This window comes from Calliopsis andreniformis, chromosome 10 (assembly GCF_051401765.1).
Source record: "Calliopsis andreniformis isolate RMS-2024a chromosome 10, iyCalAndr_principal, whole genome shotgun sequence".
In the NCBI taxonomy this organism is placed as follows: domain Eukaryota; kingdom Metazoa; phylum Arthropoda; class Insecta; order Hymenoptera; family Andrenidae; genus Calliopsis; species Calliopsis andreniformis.
Genome location: NC_135071.1, coordinates 335252 through 356196, shown reverse-complemented (window position 1 = coordinate 356196; position 20945 = coordinate 335252).

The window sequence follows — 20945 nt, the reverse complement described above, 5'->3', positions numbered from 1 at the left end:
TACTCAATAGAATATCCTGATTCCTCAGTATTCAATACTCAAACCTCAATCCTCAACCCTCAGCCCTCATCCTCCATCCTCAATCCTCAGTCCTCAAGCCTCAATCTTCAATCATCAATCCTCAATCTTCAATACTCAATCCTCAATCCTCAACCCTCAATCCTCAATACTCAACCATCAATCCTCAATTCTCAATACTCAATAGAATATACTGAATTCTCAGGATTCAATACTCAAACCTTAATCCTCAGCCCTCAGCCCTCATCCTCCATCCTCAATCCTCAATCCTCAATCCTTAATCTTCAATCCTCAATAATCAACCTCCAATCCTAGATCCTCAATCCCCAATCCTCAATCCTTAATCCTCAATCTTCAATCCTCAATCCACAGTCCTCGATCTTCAATCCTCAATGCACAATCCTCAATCCTCAACCGTCAGTCATCAGTCCTCAATCCTCAATCCTCAAACCTCAATCCTCAACCGTCAGTCCTCGTCCTCAATCCTCAACCCTCAATCCTCAATCCTCAATCTTCAATCATCAATCCTCAATCCTCAATCCTCAATCCTCAATCCCCAATCCTCAGTCATCAATCCTCTATCTTCAAAACTCAATCCTCAATCCTCAATTCTCATTCCTCAATACTCAACCATCAATCCTCAATTCTCAATACTCAATAGAATATCCTGAATTCTCAGGACTCAATCCTCAATCCTCAATCCTCAATCCTCAGTCACAATCCTCAATCTTCAATACTCAATCGACAATCCTCAATCCTCAATCCTCAATCCTCAATAGTCAATCTCCAATCCTAGATCCTCAATCCACAATCCTCAATCCTTAATCCTCAATCTTCAATCCTCAATCCTCAGTCCTCAATCCTCAATCATCAAACCTCAAGTATCAATACTCAACCCTCAGACCTCGTCCTCAATACACAACCCTCAATCATCAACCCTCAATCTTCAATACTCAATCCTCAATCCTCAATCCTCAGTCCTCAAATATCAATCCTGAATCCTCAATCTTCAGACCTCAGGCCTCTACAATCAGTTGTCAATCCTCAATCCTCCATAGAATATCATCAATTCACAGTTCTCAATACCCAATACCCAATCTGCAATCTTCAAATCTCTATCCACAAACATCAATTCTCATCACTCAACCCTCAACACTCAGTCCCCAATCCTCAATATTCAATCCTCAATCCTCAATCCTCAATCCTCAGGCATCAATACTCAATCTTCAATACACAATCCTCAATCCTCAATCCTCAATCCTCAATCCTCAATCCTCAATCTTCAATCATCAATATTCAATCTTCAATCCTCAATCCTCAATCCTCAATCCTCAATCCTCAATCCACAATCCTCAATCCCCAATCCTCAATCTTCAATCCTCAATCCTAAATCCTCAATCCTCAATCCTCAACCCTCAATCCTCAAACCTCAACCTTCAATCCTCAATCCACAATCCACAATCCTCAATCCTCAATCTTTAACACTCAATACTGAAACTTCAATCCCCAATCCTCAATCCTCAATCCTCAATACTCATTCTTCAATCCTCAATACCCAATCCTCAATCTTCAATCCTCAGTCCTCAATTCACAATCCACAATCCTCAATCCTCAGACCTCAAGTATCAATACTCAACCCTCAGTCCTCGTCCTCAATACACAACCCTCAATCATCAATCCTCAATCTTCAATACTCAATCCTCAATCCTCAATCCTCAGTCCTCAAACCTCAATCCTGAATCCTCAATCCTGAATCCTCAATCTTCAGCCCTCAGTCCTCAACAATCAGTTGTCAATCCTCAATCCTCTATAGAATATCATCAATTCACAGTTTTCAATACTCAATACTCAATCTGCAATCTTCAAATCTCTATCCACAAACATCAATTCTCATCACTCAACCCTCAACACTCAGTCCCCAATCCTCAATATTCAATCCTCAATCCTCAATACTCAATACACAATCCTCAACCTTCAATCCTCAATACTCAATCTTCAATCCTCAGTCCTCAATCCTCAACCCTCAATCCTCAATCCTCAATATTCAATCCTCAATACTCAATCTTCAAACATCAATCCTCAATCCTCAATCCTCAGTCGTCAATCCTCAGTCATCAGTCCTCAATCTTCAATACTCAATCGTCAATCCTTAGTCCTCAATCCTCAATCCTCAATCCTCGTTCCTCAAACCTCAATACTCAACCCTCAGTCTTCATCCTCAATTCTCAATTCTCAATCCTCAATCTTCAATCCTCAATCCTCAATCCTCAATCCTCAATCTTCAAACCTCAATACTCAATCCTTAATCCCCAATCTTCAATCCTCAATCGCCAGTCCTCAATCTTCAATCCTCAATGCTCAATCCTCAATCCCCAAGCCTCAGTCCTCAATCCTCAATCCTCAATCCTCAAACGTCAATCCTCAACCGTCGGTCCTCGTCCTCAATCCTCAACCCTCAATCCTCAATCCTCAATATTCAATCATCAATAATCAATCTTCAATCCTCAATCATCAATCCTCAATCCTCAATCCTCAATCCTCAATATTCAACACTCAACCCTCAACCTTAAATCCTCAATATTCAAACATCAATCCTCAATTCTCAATACTCAATAGAACATCCTGAATACTCATGGTTCAATACACAATCCAGAATATTCAATAATCAAATCTCAAACCCCAAGCATCAATTCTCAACACTCAACCCTCAACACTCAGTCCTCTCTCTTCTATCCTACATCCTCAACCCTCAATCCTCATGCGTCAATCCTCAATACTCAATCCGCAACCCTCAATCCTCAATCCTCAATCTTCAATCCTCAATACTCAATCTTCAATCCTCAATCCTCAATCCTCAATCCTCAATCCTCAATACCCTATCCTCAATCCTCAAGCCTCAACCCTCAATCCTCAACCCTCAATCCTCATCCCTCAAACCTCAATCCTCAACCCTCAGTCCTCATCCTCAATTCCCTATTCTCAATTCTCAATCCTCAATCCTTAATCCTCAAACTTCAATCCTCAATAATGAATCTCCAACCCGAGATCCTCAATCCCCAATCTTCAACCCTTAATCCTCAATCCTCAGTCATAAATCCTCAATCTTCAATACTCAATCGTCAATCCTCTGTCCTCAATCCTCAATCCTCAACCCTCAATCCTCAATATACAATCCTCAATACTCAACCTTCAATCCTCAATCCGCATTCTTCAATCCTCAATACCCAATCCTCAATCTTCAATCCTCATTCATCAATTCGCAATCCACAATCCTCAATCCTCAGACCTCAAGTATCAATACTCAACCCTCAGTCCACGTCCTCAATACACAAACCTCAATCATCAATCCTCAATCGCCAATACTCAATCCTCAATCCTCAATCCTCAGTCCTCAAACCTCAATCCTGAATCCACAATCCTGAATCCTCAATCTTCAGCCCTCCGTCCACAACAATCAGTTGTCAATCCTCAATCCTCCATAGAATATCATCAATTCACAGTTTTCAATACTCAATACTCAATCTGCAATCTTGAAATCTCTATCCACAAGCATCAATTCTCATCACTCAACCCTCAACACTCAGTCCCCAATTCTCAATATTCAATCCTCAATCCTCAGTCCTCAATCCACAATCCTCAACCTTCAATCCTCAATACTCAATCTTCAATCCTCAATCCTCAATCCTCAATCCTCAATCCTCAATCCTCAATCCTCAATATTCAATCCTCAATACGCAATCTTCAATCATCAATCCTCAATCCTCAATCCTCAGTCGTCAATCCTCTGTCATCAATCCTCAATCTTCAATACTCAATCGTCAATCCTTAGTCCTCAATCCTCAATCCTCAATCCTCGTTCCTCAAACCTCAATACTCAACCCTCAGTCTTCATCCTCAATTCTCAATTCTCAATCCTCAATCCTCAATCCTCAATCCTCAACCTTCAATCCTCAATAATCAATCTCCAACCCTACATCCTCAATCCCCAATCCTCAATCCTTAATCCTCAATCTTCAATCCTCAATCGCCAGTCGTCAATCTTCAATCCTACATCCTCAACCCTCAATCCTCAAGCGTCAATCCTCAATCTTCAATCCTCAATCCTCAATCCTCAATCCGCAATCCTCAACCATCAATCCTCAATCCTCAATCATCAATCCTCAATCCTCAATCCTCAATCCTCAATCCTCAATCTTTAATCCTCAATACCCAATCCCCAATCTTCAATCCTCAATCCTCAATCCTCAATTCTCAATCCTCAATCCTCAATCCTCAGACCTCAAACATCAATATTCAACCCTCAGATCTCGTCCTCAATCCACAACACTCAATCCTCAATCCTCAATCTTCAATCATCAATATTCAATCTTCAATCCTCAATCATCAATCCTCAATCCTCAATCCTCAATTCTCAATCCTCAATCCTCAATCCTCAATCCTCAATCCTCAATCCTCAACCCTCAATCCTCAATCCACAATCTTCAATCCTCAATCCTCAATCCTCAATCCTCAATCTTTAATCCTCAATACTGAAACTTCAATCCCCAATCCTCAATCCTCAATCCTCAATCCTCATTCTTCAATCCTCAATACCCAATCCTCAATCTTCAATCCTCAGTCCTCAATTCGCAATCCGCAATCCTCAATCCTCAGACCTCAAGTATCAATACTCAACCCTCAGTCCTCGTCCTCAATACACAACCCTCAATCATCAACCCTCAATCCTCAATACTCAATCCTCAATCCTCAATCCTAAGTCCTCAAACCTCAATCCTGAATTCTCAATCCTGAATCCTCGATCTTCAGGCCTCAGGCCTCAACAATCAGTTGTCAATCATCAATCCTCCATATAATATCATCAATTCACAGTTCTCAATACCCAATACTCAATCTGCAATCTTCAAATCCCTATCCACAAACATCAATTCTCATCACTCAACCCTCAACACTCAGTCCCCAATCCTCAATATTCAATCCTCAATCCTCAATCTTCAATCCACAATCCTCAACCTTCAATCCTCAATACTCAGTCTTCAATCCTCAATCCTCAATCCTCAATTCTCAATCCTCAATCCTCAATCCTCAATATTCAATCCTCAATACTCAATCTTCTATCATCAATCCTCAATCCTCAATACTCAGTCGTCAATCCTCAGTCATCAATCCTCAATCTTCAATACTCAATCGTCAATCCTTAGTCCTCAATCCTCAATCCTCAATCCTCGTTCCTCAAACCTCAATCCTCAGCCCTCAGTCTTCATCCTGAGTTCTCAATTCTCAATCCTCAATCCTCAATCCTCAATCCTCAACCTTCAATCCTCAATAATCAATCTCCAACCCTACATCCTCAATCCCCAATCCTCAATCCTTAATCCTCAATCTTCAATCCTCAGTCCTCAATTCGCAATCCGCAATCCTCAATCCTCAGACCTCAAGTATCAATACTCAACCCTCAGTCCTCGTCCTCAATACACAACCCTCAATCATCAACCCTCAATCCTCAATACTCAATCCTCAATCCTCAATCCTAAGTCCTCAAACCTCAATCCTGAATTCTCAATCCTGAATCCTCAATCTTCAGGCCTCAGGCCTCAACAATCAGTTGTCAATCATCAATCCTCCATATAATATCATCAATTCACAGTTCTCAATACCCAATACTCAACCTGCAATCTTCAAATCCCTATCCACAAACATCAATTCTCATCACTCAACCCTCAACACTCAGTCCCCAATCCTCAATATTCAATCCTCAATCCTCAATCTTCAATCCACAATCCTCAACCTTCAATCCTCAATACTCAGTCTTCAATCCACAATCCTCAATCCTCAATTCTCAATCCTCAATCCTCAATCCTCAATATTCAATCCTCAATACTCAATCTTCAATCATCAATCCTCAATCCTCAATACTCAGTCGTCAATCCTCAGTCATCAATCCTCAATCTTCAATACTCAATCGTCAATCCTTAGTCCTCAATCCTCAATCCTCAATCCTCGTTCCTCAAACCTCAATCCTCAGCCCTCAGTCTTCATCCTGAGTTCTCAATTCTCAATCCTCAATCCTCAATCCTCAATCCTCAACCTTCAATCCTCAATAATCAATCTCCAACCCTACATCCTCAATCCCCAATCCTCAATCCTTAATCCTCAATCTTCAATCCTCAATCGCCAGTCCTCAATCTTCAATCCTCAATGCTCAATCCGCAATCCTCAAGCCTCAGTCCTCAATCCTCAATCCTCAATCCTCAAAGCTCAATCCTCAACCGTCGGTCCTCGTCCTCAATCCTCAACCCCCAATCCTCAATCCTCAATATTCAATCATCAATAATCAATCATCAATCCTCAATCCTCAATCCTCAATCCTCAATATTCAACACTCAACCCTCAACCTTAAATCCTCAATATTCAACCATCAGTCCTCAATTCTCAATACTCAATAGATCATCCTGAATACTCATGGTTCAATACTCAATCCAGAATATTCAATAATCAAATCTCAAACCTCAAGCATCAATTCTCAACACTCAACCCTCAACACTCAGTCCTCTCTCTTCTATCCTACATACTCAACCCTCAATCCTCAAGCGTCAATCCTCAAAACTCAATCCTCAACCCTCAATCCTCAATCCTCAATCTTCAATCCTCCATACTCAATCTTCAATCCTCAATCCTCAATCCTCAACCCTCAATACTCTATCCTCAATCCTCAATCCTCAAAACTCAATCCTCAACCCTCAATCCTCAACCCTCAAACCTCAATCCTCAAGCCTCAGTCCTCATCCTCAATTCTCTATTCTCAATTCTCAATCCTCAATCCTCAATCTTCAATCTTCAATCCTCAATAATGAATCTCCAATCCTAGATCCTCAATCCCCAATCTTCAACCCTTAATCCTCAATCCTCAGTCATAAATCCTCAATCTTCAATACTCAATCGTCAATCCTCTGTCCTCAATCCTCAATCCTCAATCCTGAATCCTCAATATTCAATCCTCAATACTCAACCTTCAATCCTCAATCCTCAATCCTCAATCCTCAATCCTCAGTCATAAATCCTCAATCTTCAATACTCAATCGTCAATCCCCATTCCTCAATCCTCAACCCTCAATCCTCAAACCTCAATCCTCAACCGTCAGTCCTCGTCCTCAATCCTCAACCCTCAATCCTCAAACCTCAATCTTCAATCATCAATAATCAATCTTCAATCCTCAATCATCAATCCTCAATCCTCAATCCTCAATCCTCAATCTTCAATACTCAATCCTCAATCCTCAATCCTCAATCCTCAACCCTCAACCCTCAATCCTCAACGGTCAGTCCTCGTCCTCAATCCTCAAACCTCAATCCTCAATCCTCAATATTCAATCATCAATACTCAATCTTCAATCCTCAATCCTCTATACTCAATCCTCAATCCTCAATCCTCAATACTCAACACACAACCCTCAGCCATCAATCCTCAATACTCAACCATCAATCATCAATTCTCAATACTCAATAGAATATCCTGGATTCTCATGGTTCAATACTCAATCCTCAATCGTCAATCCTCAATCTTCAATCCTCAATCCTAAATCCTCAATCCTCAATCCTCAACCCTCAATCCTCAAACCTCAACCTTCAATCCTCAATCCACAATCCACAATCCTCAATCCTCAATCTTTAACACTCAATACTGAAACTTCAATCCCCAATCCTCAATCCTCAATCCTCAATACTCATTCTTCAATCCTCAATACCCAATCCTCAATCTTCAATCCTCAGTCCTCAATTCACAATCCACAATCCTCAATCCTCAGACCTCAAGTATCAATACTCAACCCTCAGTCCTCGTCCTCAATACACAACCCTCAATCATCAATCCTCAATCTTCAATACTCAATCCTCAATCCTCAATCCTCAGTCCTCAAACCTCAATCCTGAATCCTCAATCCTGAATCCTCAATCTTCAGCCCTCAGTCCACAACAATCAGTTGTCAATCCTCAATCCTCCATAGAATATCATCAATTCACAGTTTTCAATACTCAATACTCAATCTGCAATCTTCAAATCTCTATCCACAAGCATCAATTCTCATCACTCAACCCTCAACACTCAGTCCCCAATTCTCAATATTCAATCCTCAATCCTCAGTCCTCAATCCACAATCCTCAACCTTCAATCCTGAATACTCAATCTTCAATCCTCAATCCTCAATCCTCAATCCTCAATCCTCAATCCTCAATCCTCAATCCTCAATCCTCAATCCACAATCCTCAATCCCCAATCCTCAATCTTCAATCCTCAGTCCTCAATCCTCAACCCTCAATCCTCAATCCTCAATATTCAATCCTCAATACTCAATCTTCAAACATCAATCCTCAATCCTCAATCCTCAGTCGTCAATCCTCAGTCATCAGTCCTCAATCTTCTATACTCAATCGTCAATCCTTAGTCCTCAATCCTCAATCCTCAATCCTCGTTCCTCAAACCTCAATACTCAACCCTCAGTCTTCATCCTCAATTCTCAATTCTCAATCCTCAATCCTCAATCCTCAATCCTCAATCCTCAATCCTCAATCTTCAAACCTCAATACTCAATCCTTAATCCCCAATCTTCAATCCTCAATCGCCAGTCCTCAATCTTCAATCCTCAATGCTCAATCCTCAATCCCCAAGCCTCAGTCCTCAATCCTCAATCCTCAATCCTCAAACGTCAATCCTCAACCGTCGGTCCTCGTCCTCAATCCTCAACCCTCAATCCTCAATCCTCAATATTCAATCATCAATAATCAATCTTCAATCCTCAATCATCAATCCTCAATCCTCAATCCTCAATCCTCAATCCTCAATCCTCAATACCCTATCCTCAATCCTCAATCCTCAACCCTCAATCCTCAACCCTCAATCCTCATCCCTCAAACCTCAATCCTCAACCCTCAGTCCTCATCCTCAATTCCCTATTCTCAATTCTCAATCCTCAATCCTTAATCCTCAAACTTCAATCCTCAATAATTAATCTCCAACCCGAGATCCTCAATCCCCAATCTTCAACCCTTAATCCTCAATCCTCAGTCATAAATCCTCAATCTTCAATACTCAATCGTCAATCCTCTGTCCTCAATCCTCAATCCTCAACCCTCAATCCTCAATATACAATCCTCAATACTCAACCTTCAATCCTCAATCCGCATTCTTCAATCCTCAATACCCAATCCTCAATCTTCAATCCTCATTCATCAATTCGCAATCCACAATCCTCAATCCTCAGACCTCAAGTATCAATACTCAACCCTCAGTCCACGTCCTCAATACACAAACCTCAATCATCAATCCTCAATCGCCAATACTCAATCCTCAATCCTCAATCCTCAGTCCTCAAACCTCAATCCTGAATCCACAATCCTGAATCCTCAATCTTCAGCCCTCAGTCCACAACAATCAGTTGTCAATCCTCAATCCTCCATAGAATATCATCAATTCACAGTTTTCAATACTCAATACTCAATCTGCAATCTTCAAATCTCTATCCACAAGCATCAATTCTCATCACTCAACCCTCAACACTCAGTCCCCAATTCTCAATATTCAATCCTCAATCCTCAGTCCTCAATCCACAATCCTCAACCTTCAATCCTCAATACTCAATCTTCAATCCTCAATCCTCAATCCTCAATCCTCAATCCTCAATCCTCAATCCTCAATATTCAATCCTCAATACGCAATCTTCAATCATCAATCCTCAATCCTCAATCCTCAGTCGTCAATCCTCAGTCATCAATCCTCAATCTTCAATACTCAATCGTCAATCCTTAGTCCTCAATCCTCAATCCTCAATCCTCGTTCCTCAAACCTCAATACTCAACCCTCAGTCTTCATCCTCAATTCTCAATTCTCAATCCTCAATCCTCAATCCTCAATCCTCAACCTTCAATCCTCAATAATCAATCTCCAACCCTACATCCTCAATCCCCAATCCTCAATCCTTAATCCTCAATCTTCAATCCTCAATCGCCAGTCGTCAATCTTCAATCCTACATCCTCAACCCTCAATCCTCAAGCGTCAATCCTCAATCTTCAATCCTCAATCCTCAATCCTCAATCCTCAATCCTCAACCATCAATCCTCAATCCTCAATCATCAATCCTCAATCCTCAATCCTCAATCCTCAATCCTCAATCTTTAATCCTCAATACCCAATCCCCAATCTTCAATCCTCAATCCTCAATCCTCAATCCTCAATCCTCAGACCTCAAACATCAATATTCAACCCTCAGATCTCGTCCTCAATCCACAACACTCAATCCTCAATCCTCAATCTTCAATCATCAATATTCAATCTTCAATCCTCAATCATCAATCCTCAATCCTCTATCCTCAATTCTCAATCCTCAATCCTCAATCCTCAATCCTCAATCCTCAATCCTCAACCCTCAATCCTCAATCCACAATCTTCAATCCTCAATCCTCAATCCTCAATCCTCAATCTTTAATCCTCAATACTGAAACTTCAATCCCCAATCCTCAATCCTCAATCCTCAATCCTCATTCTTCAATCCTCAATACCCAATCCTCAATCTTCAATCCTCAGTCCTCAATTCGCAATCCACAATCCTCAATCCTCAGACCTCAAGTATCAATACTCAACCCTCAGTCCTCGTCCTCAATACACAACCCTCAATCATCAACCCTCAATCCTCAATACTCAATCCTCAGTCCTCAATCCTCAGTCCTCAAACCTCAATCATGAATCCTCAATCCTGAATCCTCAATCTTCAGGCCTCAGGCCTCAACAATCAGTTGTCAATCCTCAATCCTCCATAGAATATCATCAATTCACAGTTCTCAATACCCAATACTCAATCTGCAATCTTCAAATCTCTATCCACAAACATCAATTCTCATCACTCAACCCTCAACACTCAGTCCCCAATCCTCAATATTCAATCCTCAATCCTCAATCCTCAATCATCAATCCTCAACCTTCAATCCTCAATACTCAATCTTCAGTCCTCAATCCTCAATCCTCAATCCTCAATCCTCAATCCTCAATCCTCAATATTCAGTCCTCAATACTCAATCTTCAATCATCAATCCTGAATCCTCAATCCTCAATCTTCAATCCTCAATCCCCAGTCCTCAATGTCCAATCCTCAATGCTCAATCCTCAATCCTCAATCCTGAGTCCTCAATCCTCAATCCTCAATCCTCAAACCTCAATCCTCAACCGTCCGTCCTCATCCTCCATCCTCCATCCTCAATCCTCAATCCTCAATCCTCAATCTTCAATCCTCAATACTCAATCTTCAATCCATAATCCTCAATCCTCAATCCTCAATCCTCAATCCTCAGGCATCAATACTCAATCTTCAATACTCAATCCTCAATCCTCAATCCTCAATCATCAATCCTCAACCATCAATCGTCATTCCTCAAACGTCAATCCTCAACTCTCAGTCCTCATTCTCAATTCTCAATTCTCAATCCTCAATCCTCAGTCGTCAATCTTCAATCCTCCATAATCAATCTCCAATCCAAGATACTCAATCCCCAATCTTCAATCCTTAATCCTCAATCTTCAAACCTCAATCCCCAGTCATCAATCTTCAATCCTCAATGCTCAATCCTCAATCCTCAATCCTCAATCCACAATCCTCAACCTTCAATCCTCAATACTCAATCTTCAATCCTCAATCCTCAATCCTCAAACCTCAATCCTCAATCCACAATCCTCAATCCTCAATCCTCAATATTGAATCCTCAATACTCAATCTTCAGTCATCAATCCTCAATCCCCAATCCTCAGTCCTCAATCCTCAGTCATGATTCCTCAATCTTCAATACTCAATCCTCAATCCTCAATCCTCAATCCTCAATCCTCAATCCTCATTCTTCAAACCTCAATCCTCAACCCACAATCCTCAATCCTCAATACTCAACCATCAATCCTCAATTATCAATACTCAAAAGAATATACTGAATTCTCAGGATTCAATACTCATTCCTCAATACTCAACCATCAGCCCCTCATCCTCCATCCTCAATCCTCAATCCCCAATCCTCAATCTTCAACCCTCCATCCTCAATCCTCAATCCCCAATCCTCATTCTGCAATCCTCAATCCTCAATCATCAATACTCAATGTTCAATCCTCAATACTCAACCTTCAATCCTCAACCCTCAATCCTTAATGCACAATCCTCAATCCTCAATCATCAACCTTCAATCCTCAATACTGAACCTTCAATCCTCAATCATCAACCTTCAATCCTCAATACTCTATCTTCAATCCTCAATACTCAATCCTCAGTCGTCAATTCTCATTCTTCAATCCTCAATACTCAATCTTCAATACTCAATCGTCAATCCTCAGTCCCCAATTCTCAATCCTCAATCCTCGTTCCTCAAACCTCAATTCTCAAACCTCAGTCCTCATCCTCAATTCTCAATTCTCAATCCTCAAACCTCATTCTTCAATCCTCAATACTCAATCCTCAATCCTCAATACCCAACCATCAATCCTCAATTCTCAATACTCAATAGAATATCCTGATTTCTCAGTATTCAATACTCAAACCTCAATCCTCAACCCTCAGTCCTCATCCTCCATCCTCAATCCTCAATACTCAAGCCTCAATCTTCAATCATCAATCCTCAATCTTCAAAACTCAATCCTCAATCCTCAATTCTCATTCCTCAATACTCAACCATCAATCCTCAATTCTCAATACTCAACAGAATATCCTGAATTCTCAGGACTCAATCCTCAATCCTCAATCCTCAATCCTCAGTCACAATCCTCAATCCTCAATCCTCAATCCTCAATAGTCAATCTCCAATCCTAGATCCTCAATCCACAATCCTCAATCCTTAATCCTCAATCTTCAATCCTCAATCCTCAGTCCTCATCCTCAATCATCAAACCTCAAACCTCAATCCTCAACCGTCAGTCCTCGTCCTCAATCCTCAATACCGAATCCACAATCCTGAATCGTCAACCTTCAGCCCACAGTCCTCAACAATCAATTTTCAATCCTCAGTCCTCATTAGAATATCCTCAATTCACAGTTTTCAATACTCAATCCCCAATCTTCAATCTTCAAATCTCAGTCTACAAACATCAATTCGCATCACTCAACACTCAACACTCAGTCCTCAATCTTCAGTCCTCAATCCTCAATCCTCAACCTTCTATCCTCAATACTCAATCTTCAATACTCAATCCTCATTTCTCAATCCTCAGTCCTCAATCTTCAATCCTCAATCCTCAACCCTCAATCTTCAATCCTCCATACTCAATCTTCAATCCTCAATCCTCAATCATCAATCCTCAATCTTCAACACTCAGTCCTCAATCCTCAATCCTCAATCCTCAATCATCAATCCTCAATCTTCAATACTCAATCCTCAATACTCAATCCTCAATCCTCGATACTCAACCATCAATACTCAATTCCCAATACTCAATAGATTATCCTGAATTCTCAGTATTTAATACTCAAACCTCAATCCTTAACCATCAGCCCATCATCCTCCATCCCCAATCCTCAATCCCCAATCCTCAATATTCAATCCTCAATCCTCAATCCTCAATCATCAATACTCAATGTTCAATCCTCAATACTCAACCTTCAATCCTCAACCCTCAATCCTCAATCCACAATCCTCAATCCTCAATCATCAGCCTTCAATCCTCAATACTCAATCTTCAATCCTCAATACTCAATCCTCAATCGTCAATCCTCATTCTTCAATCCTCAATACCCAATCCTCAATCCTCAATCCTCAATACTCCATCCTCAATTCTCAATCCTCAATCCTCAGTCCTCAGTCCTCAAACCTCAATCCTCAAACCTCAGCCCTCATCCTCAATCCTCAATCTATAATCCTCAATCCTCAATCTTCAATCCTCAATACTCAGTCTTCAATCATCAATCCTCTGTCCTCAATCCTCAACCCTCAATCCTCAATCATCAACCCTCAATCCTCAATCATCAACCTTCAATCCTCAATACTCAATCTTCAGTCATCAATACTCAATCCTCAGTCGCCGATTCTCATTCTTCAATCCTCAATACCCAATCTTCAATCCTCAATACTCAATCCTCAATCCTCAATACTCAACCATCAATCCTCAATTCTCAATACTCAATAGAATATCCTGAATTCTCAGTTTTCATTACTCAATCCTCAATCTTCAATCTTCATGTCTCCAGCCACAAACATCAATTCTGGTCACTCAACCCTCAACACTCAGTCCTTAATCTTCAATACTCAATCCTCAATACCAAGTCCTCAGTCCTCAGTCCTCATTCTTCAATCCTCAATACCCAATCCTCAATCCTCAATCCTCAATCCTCAATCCTCAATACTCAATCTTCAATCCTCAATCCTCAATCCTCAATCCTTAATCCTCAACCCTCAGTCCTCATCCTCAATTCTCAATTCTCAATCCTCAATCCTCAATCCTCAATCTTCAATCCTCAATAATCAATCTCCTATCCTAGATCCTCAATCCCCAATACTCTATCCTTAATCCTCAATATTCAATCCTCAATCCACAGTCCTCGATCTTCAATCGTCAATGCTCAATCCTCAATCCTCAATCCTCAGTCATCAGTCCTCAATCCTCAATCCTCAAACCTCAATCCTCAACCGTCAGTCCTCGTCCTCAATCCTCAATCCTCAATGTTCAATCATCAATACTCAATCTTCAATCCTCAATCCTCAATCCTCAATCCTCAATCCTAAAACACTCAATCCTCAATATTCAACACACAACCCTCAACCATCAATCTCCAATACTCAACCATCAATACTCAATTCTCAATACTCAATAGAATACCCTGAATTCTCAGTTTTCATTACTCAATCCTCAATTCTCAATCCTCAAACATCAATCTTCAATACTCAATCTTCAATCCTCAATCCTCAATCCTCAATCCTTAATCCTCAACCCTCAGTCCTCATCCTCAATTCTCAATTCTCAATCCTCAATCCCCAATCCTCAATCTTAAATCCTCAATAATCAATTTCCTATCCTAGATCCTCTATCCCCAATACTCTATCCTTAATCCTCAATATTCAATCCTCTATCCCCAGTCCACAATCTTCAATCCTCAAAGCTCAATAATCAACCCTCAACACTCAGTCCTCAATAATCAATCCTCAATCCACAATCATCAATCCTCAATCTTCAATACTCAATCCTCAGTCCTCAATCCTCAATTCTCAATCCTCAATCCTCAATCATCAATCCTCAATCTTCAATACTCAGTCCTCAATCCTCAATCCTCAATACTCAACCATCAATCCTCAAATTTCAATGCTCAATAGAATATCCTGAATACTCAGGATTCAATACTCAAACCTCAATCCTAAACCCTCAGCCCTCACCCTCCATCCTCAATCCTCAATCCTCAATCCTCAATCCTCAGTCATCAATCCTCAATCTTCAATACCCAGTCGTCAATATTCAATCCTCAATCCTCAATCCTCGATCCTCAATCCTCAATCCTCAATCATCAATCCTCAATCTTCAACACTCAATCCTCAATCCTTAATCCTCAATCCTCATCCTCCATCCTCAATGCTCAATCCTTAATCCTCAATCTTCAATCCTCAATAATCAATCTCCAATGCTAGATCCTCTTTCCCCAATCCTCAATCCTTAATCCTCAATCTTCAATCCTCAATCCTCAATACTCAATCTTCAATCCTCAATCCTCAATCCTCAATCCTCAATCCTCAGTCATCAATCCTCAATCTTCAATACTCAATCATCAGTCCTCAGTCCTCAATCCTCAATCCTCAATCCTCAATCCTCAATCCTCAGTCATCAATCCTCAATCCTGAATCCTTAATCCTCAACCCTCAGTCCTCATCCTCAATTCTCAATTCTCAATCCTCAATCCTCAATCCTCAATCTTCAATCCTCAATAATCAGTCTCCTATCCTAGACCCTCAATCCCCAATACTCTATCCTTAATCCTCAATATTCAATCCTCAATCCACAGTACTCCATCTTCAATCCTCAATGCTCAATCCTCAATCCTCAATCCTCAGTCATCAGTCCTCAATACTCAATCCTCAATCGTCAATCCTCATTCTTCAATCCTCAATACCCAATCCTCAATCCTCAATCCTCAATACTCCATCCTCAATTCTCAATCCTCAATCCTCAGTCCTCAGTCCTCAAACCTCAATCCTCAAACCTCAGCCCTCATCCTCAATCCTCAATCTATAATCCTCAATCCTCAATCTTCAATCCTCAATACTCAGTCTTCAATCATCAATCCTCTGTCCTCAATCCTCAACCCTCAATCCTCAATCATCAACCCTCAATCCTCAATCATCAACCTTCAATCCTCAATACTCAATCTTCAGTCATCAATACTCAATCCTCAGTCGCCGATTCTCATTCTTCAATCCTCAATACTCAATCTTCAATCCTCAATACTCAATCCTCAATCCTCAATACTCAACCATCAATCCTCAATTCTCAATACTCAATAGAATATCCTGAATTCTCAGTTTTCATTACTCAATCCTCAATCTTCAATCTTCATGTCTCCAGCCACAAACATCAATTCTGGTCACTCAACCCTCAACACTCAGTCCTTAATCTTCAATACTCAATCCTCAATACCAAATCCTCAGTCCTCAGTCCTCATTCTTCAATCCTCAATACCCAATCCTCAATCCTCAATCCTCAATCCTCAATCCTCAATACTCAATCTTCAATCCTCAATCCTCAATCCTCAATCCTTAATCCTCAACCCTCAGTCCTCATCCTCAATTCTCAATTCTCAATCCTCAATCCTCAATCCTCAATCTTCAATCCTCAATAATCAATCTCCTATCCTAGATCCTCAATCCCCAATACTCTATCCTTAATCCTCAATATTCAATCCTCAATCCACAGTCCTCGATCTTCAATCGTCAATGCTCAATCCTCAATCCTCAATCCTCAGTCATCAGTCCTCAATCCTCAATCCTCAAACCTCAATCCTCAACCGTCAGTCCTCGTCCTCAATCCTCAATCCTCAATGTTCAATCATCAATACTCAATCTTCAATCCTCAATCCTCAATCCTCAATCCTCAATCCTAAAACACTCAATCCTCAATATTCAACACACAACCCTCAACCATCAATCCCCAATACTCAACCATCAATACTCAATTCTCAATACTCAATAGAATACCCTGAATTCTCAGTTTTCATTACTCAATCCTCAATCTTCAATCTTCATGTCTCCATCCACAAACATCAATTCTCATCACTCAACCCTCAACACTCAGTCCTCAATCTTCAATCCTCAATCCTCAATACTCAATCCTCAGTCCTCAGTCCTCATTCTTCAATCCTCAATACCCAATACTCAATCCTCAATCCTCAATCCTCAATTCACAATCCTCAATCCTCAATCCTCAATCTTCAATACTCAATAATCAATCTCCAATCATATATCCTCAATCCCCAATCCTCAATCCTTAATCCTCAATCTTCAATCCTCAATCCCCAGTCCTCAATCTTCAATCCTCAATGCTCAATCCTCAATCCTCAATCCTCAGTCATCAGTCCTCAATCCTCAATCCTCAAACCTCAATCCTCAACCGCCAGTCCTCGTCCTCAAACCTCAATCCCGAATCCTCAATCCTGAATCGTCAATCTTCAGCCCACAGTCCTCAACAATCAATTTTCAATCCTCAGTCCTCACTAGAATATCCTCAATTCACAGTTTTTAGTACTCAATCCCCAATCTTCAATCTTCAAACCTCAGTCTACAAACATCAATTCGCATCACTCAACACTCAACACTTAGTCCCCAATCTTCAGTCCTCAATCCCCAATCCTCAATCTTCTATCCTCAATACTCAATCTACAATCCTCAGTCCTCAATTCTCATTCCTCAGTCCTCAATCCTCAATCGCCAATCCTCAATTCCCAATCCTCAATTCCCAATCCTCAATCTTCAATCCTCAATCCTCAATCCTCAATCATCAATACTCAATGTTCAATCCTCAATACTCAACCTTGAATCCTCAACCCTCAATCCTCAATCCACATTCCTCAATCCTCAATCATCAACCTTCAATCCTCAATACTCAATCTTCAATCCTCAATACTCAATGCTCAATCGTCAATCCTCATTCTTCAATCCTCAATACCCAATCCTCGATCCTCAATCCTCAATCCTCCATCCTCAATTCTCAATCCTCAGTCCTCAGTCCTCAGTCCTCAAACCTCAATCCTCAACCCTCAGCCCTCATCCTCAATCCACAATCTTGAATCCTCAATCCTCAATCTTCAATCCTCAATACTCAGTCTTCAATCATCAATCCTCTGTCCTCAATCCTCAATCCTCAATCCTCAATCATCAACCTTCAATCCTCAATACTCAATCTTCAATCATCAATACTCAATCCTCAGTCGTCAATTCTCATTCTTCAATCCTCAATACTCAATCTTCAATCCTCGATCCTCAATCCTCAATCCTCAATCCTCAATCCTCAGTCATCAATCCTCAATCTTCAATACTCAATCGTCAATCCTCAGTCCTCAATTGTCAATCCTCAGTCCTCGTTCCTCAAACCTCAATTCTCAACCCTCAGTCCTCATCCTCAATTCTCAATTCTCAATCCTCAAACCTCAATCTTCAATCCTCAATACTCAATCCTCAATCCTCAATACTCAACCATCAATCCTCAATTCTCAATACACAATAGAATATCATGAATTCTCAGTTTTCATTACTCAAACCTCATTCTTCAATCTTCATGTCTCCATCCACAAACATCAATTCTGATCACTCAACCTTCAACACTCAGACCTCAATCTTCAATCCTCAATCCTCAATACCAAATCCTCAGTCCTCAGTCCTCATTCTTCAATCCTCAATACCCAATCCTCAATCCTCAATCCTCAATCCTCAATCCTCAATACTCAATCTTCAATCCTCAATCCTCAATCCTGAATCCTTAATCCTCAACTCTCAGTCCTCATCCTCAATTCTCAATTCTCAATCCTCAATCCTCAATCCTCAATCTTCAATCCTCAATAATCAATCTCCTATCCTAGACCCTCAATCCCCAATACTCTATCCTTAATCCTCAATATTCAATCCTCAATCCACAGTACTCCATCTTCAATCCTCAATGCTCAATCCTCAATCCTCAATCCTCAGTCATCAGTCCTCAATCCACAATCCTCAAACCTCAATCCTCAACCGTCAGTCCTCGTCCTCAATCCTCAACCCTCAATCCTCAATCCTCAATGTTCACTTATCAATACACAATCTTCAATCCTCAATCCTCAATCCTCAATCCTAAAACCCTCAATCCTCAATATTCAACACACAACCCTCAACCATCAATCTCCAATACTCAACCATCAATACTCAATTCTCAATACTCAATAGAATACCCTGAATTCTCAGTTTTCATTACTCAATCCTCAATTCTCAATCCTCAAACATCAATCTTCAATACTCAATCTTCAATCCTCAATCCTCAATCCTCAATCCTTAATCCTCAACCCTCAGTCCTCATCCTCAATTCTCAATTCTCAATCCTCAATCCCCAATCCTCAATCTTAAATCCTCAATAATCAATTTCCTATCCTAGATCCTCTATCCCCAATACTCTATCCTTAATCCTCAATATTCAATCCTCTATCCCCAGTCCACAATCTTCAATCCTCAAAGCTCAATAATCAACCCTCAACACTCAGTCCTCAATAATCAATCCTCAATCCACAATCATCAATCCTCAATCTTCAATACTCAATCCTCAGTCCTCAATCCTCAATTCTCAATCCTCAATCCTCAATCATCAATCCTCAATCTTCAATACTCAGTCCTCAATCCTCAATCCTCAATACTCAACCATCAATCCTCAAATTTCAATGCTCAATAGAATATCCTGAATACTCAGGATTCAATACTCAAACCTCAATCCTAAACCCTCAGCCCTCACCCTCCATCCTCAATCCTCAATCCTCAATCCTCAATCCTCAGTCATCAATCCTCAATCTTCAATACCCAGTCGTCAATATTCAATCCTCAATCCTCAATCCTCGATCCTCAATCCTCAATCCTCAATCATCAATCCTCAATCTTCAACACTCAATCCTCAATCCTTAATCCTCAATCCTCATCCTCCATCCTCAATGCTCAATCCTTAATCCTCAATCTTCAATCCTCAATAATCAATCTCCAATGCTAGATCCTCTTTCCCCAATCCTCAATCCTTAATCCTCAATCTTCAATCCTCAATCCTCAATACTCAATCTTCAATCCTCAATCCTCAATCCTCAATCCTCAATCCTCAGTCATCAATCCTCAATCTTCAATACTCAATCATCAGTCCTCAGTCCTCAATCCTCAATCCTCAATCCTCAATCCTCAATCCTCAGTCATCAATCCTCAATCCTGAATCCTTAATCCTCAACCCTCAGTCCTCATCCTCAATTCTCAATTCTCAATCCTCAATCCTCAATCCTCAATCTTCAATCCTCAATAATCAGTCTCCTATCCTAGACCCTCAATCCCCAATACTCTATCCTTAATCCTCAATATTCAATCCTCAATCCACAGTACTCCATCTTCAATCCTCAATGCTCAATCCTCAATCCTCAATCCTCAGTCATCAGTCCTCAATCCACAATCCTCAAACCTCAATCCTCAACCGTCAGTCCTCGTCCTCAATCCTCAACCCTCAATCCTCAATCCTCAATGTTCACTCATCAATACTCAATCTTCAATCCTCAATCCTCAATCCTCAATCCTAAAACCCCCAATCCTCAATATTCAACACACAACCCTCAACCATCAATCTCCAATACTCAACCATCAATACTCAATTCTCAATACTCAATAGAATACCCTGAATTCTCAGTTTCCATTACTCAATCCTCAATCTTCAATCTTCATGTCTCCATCC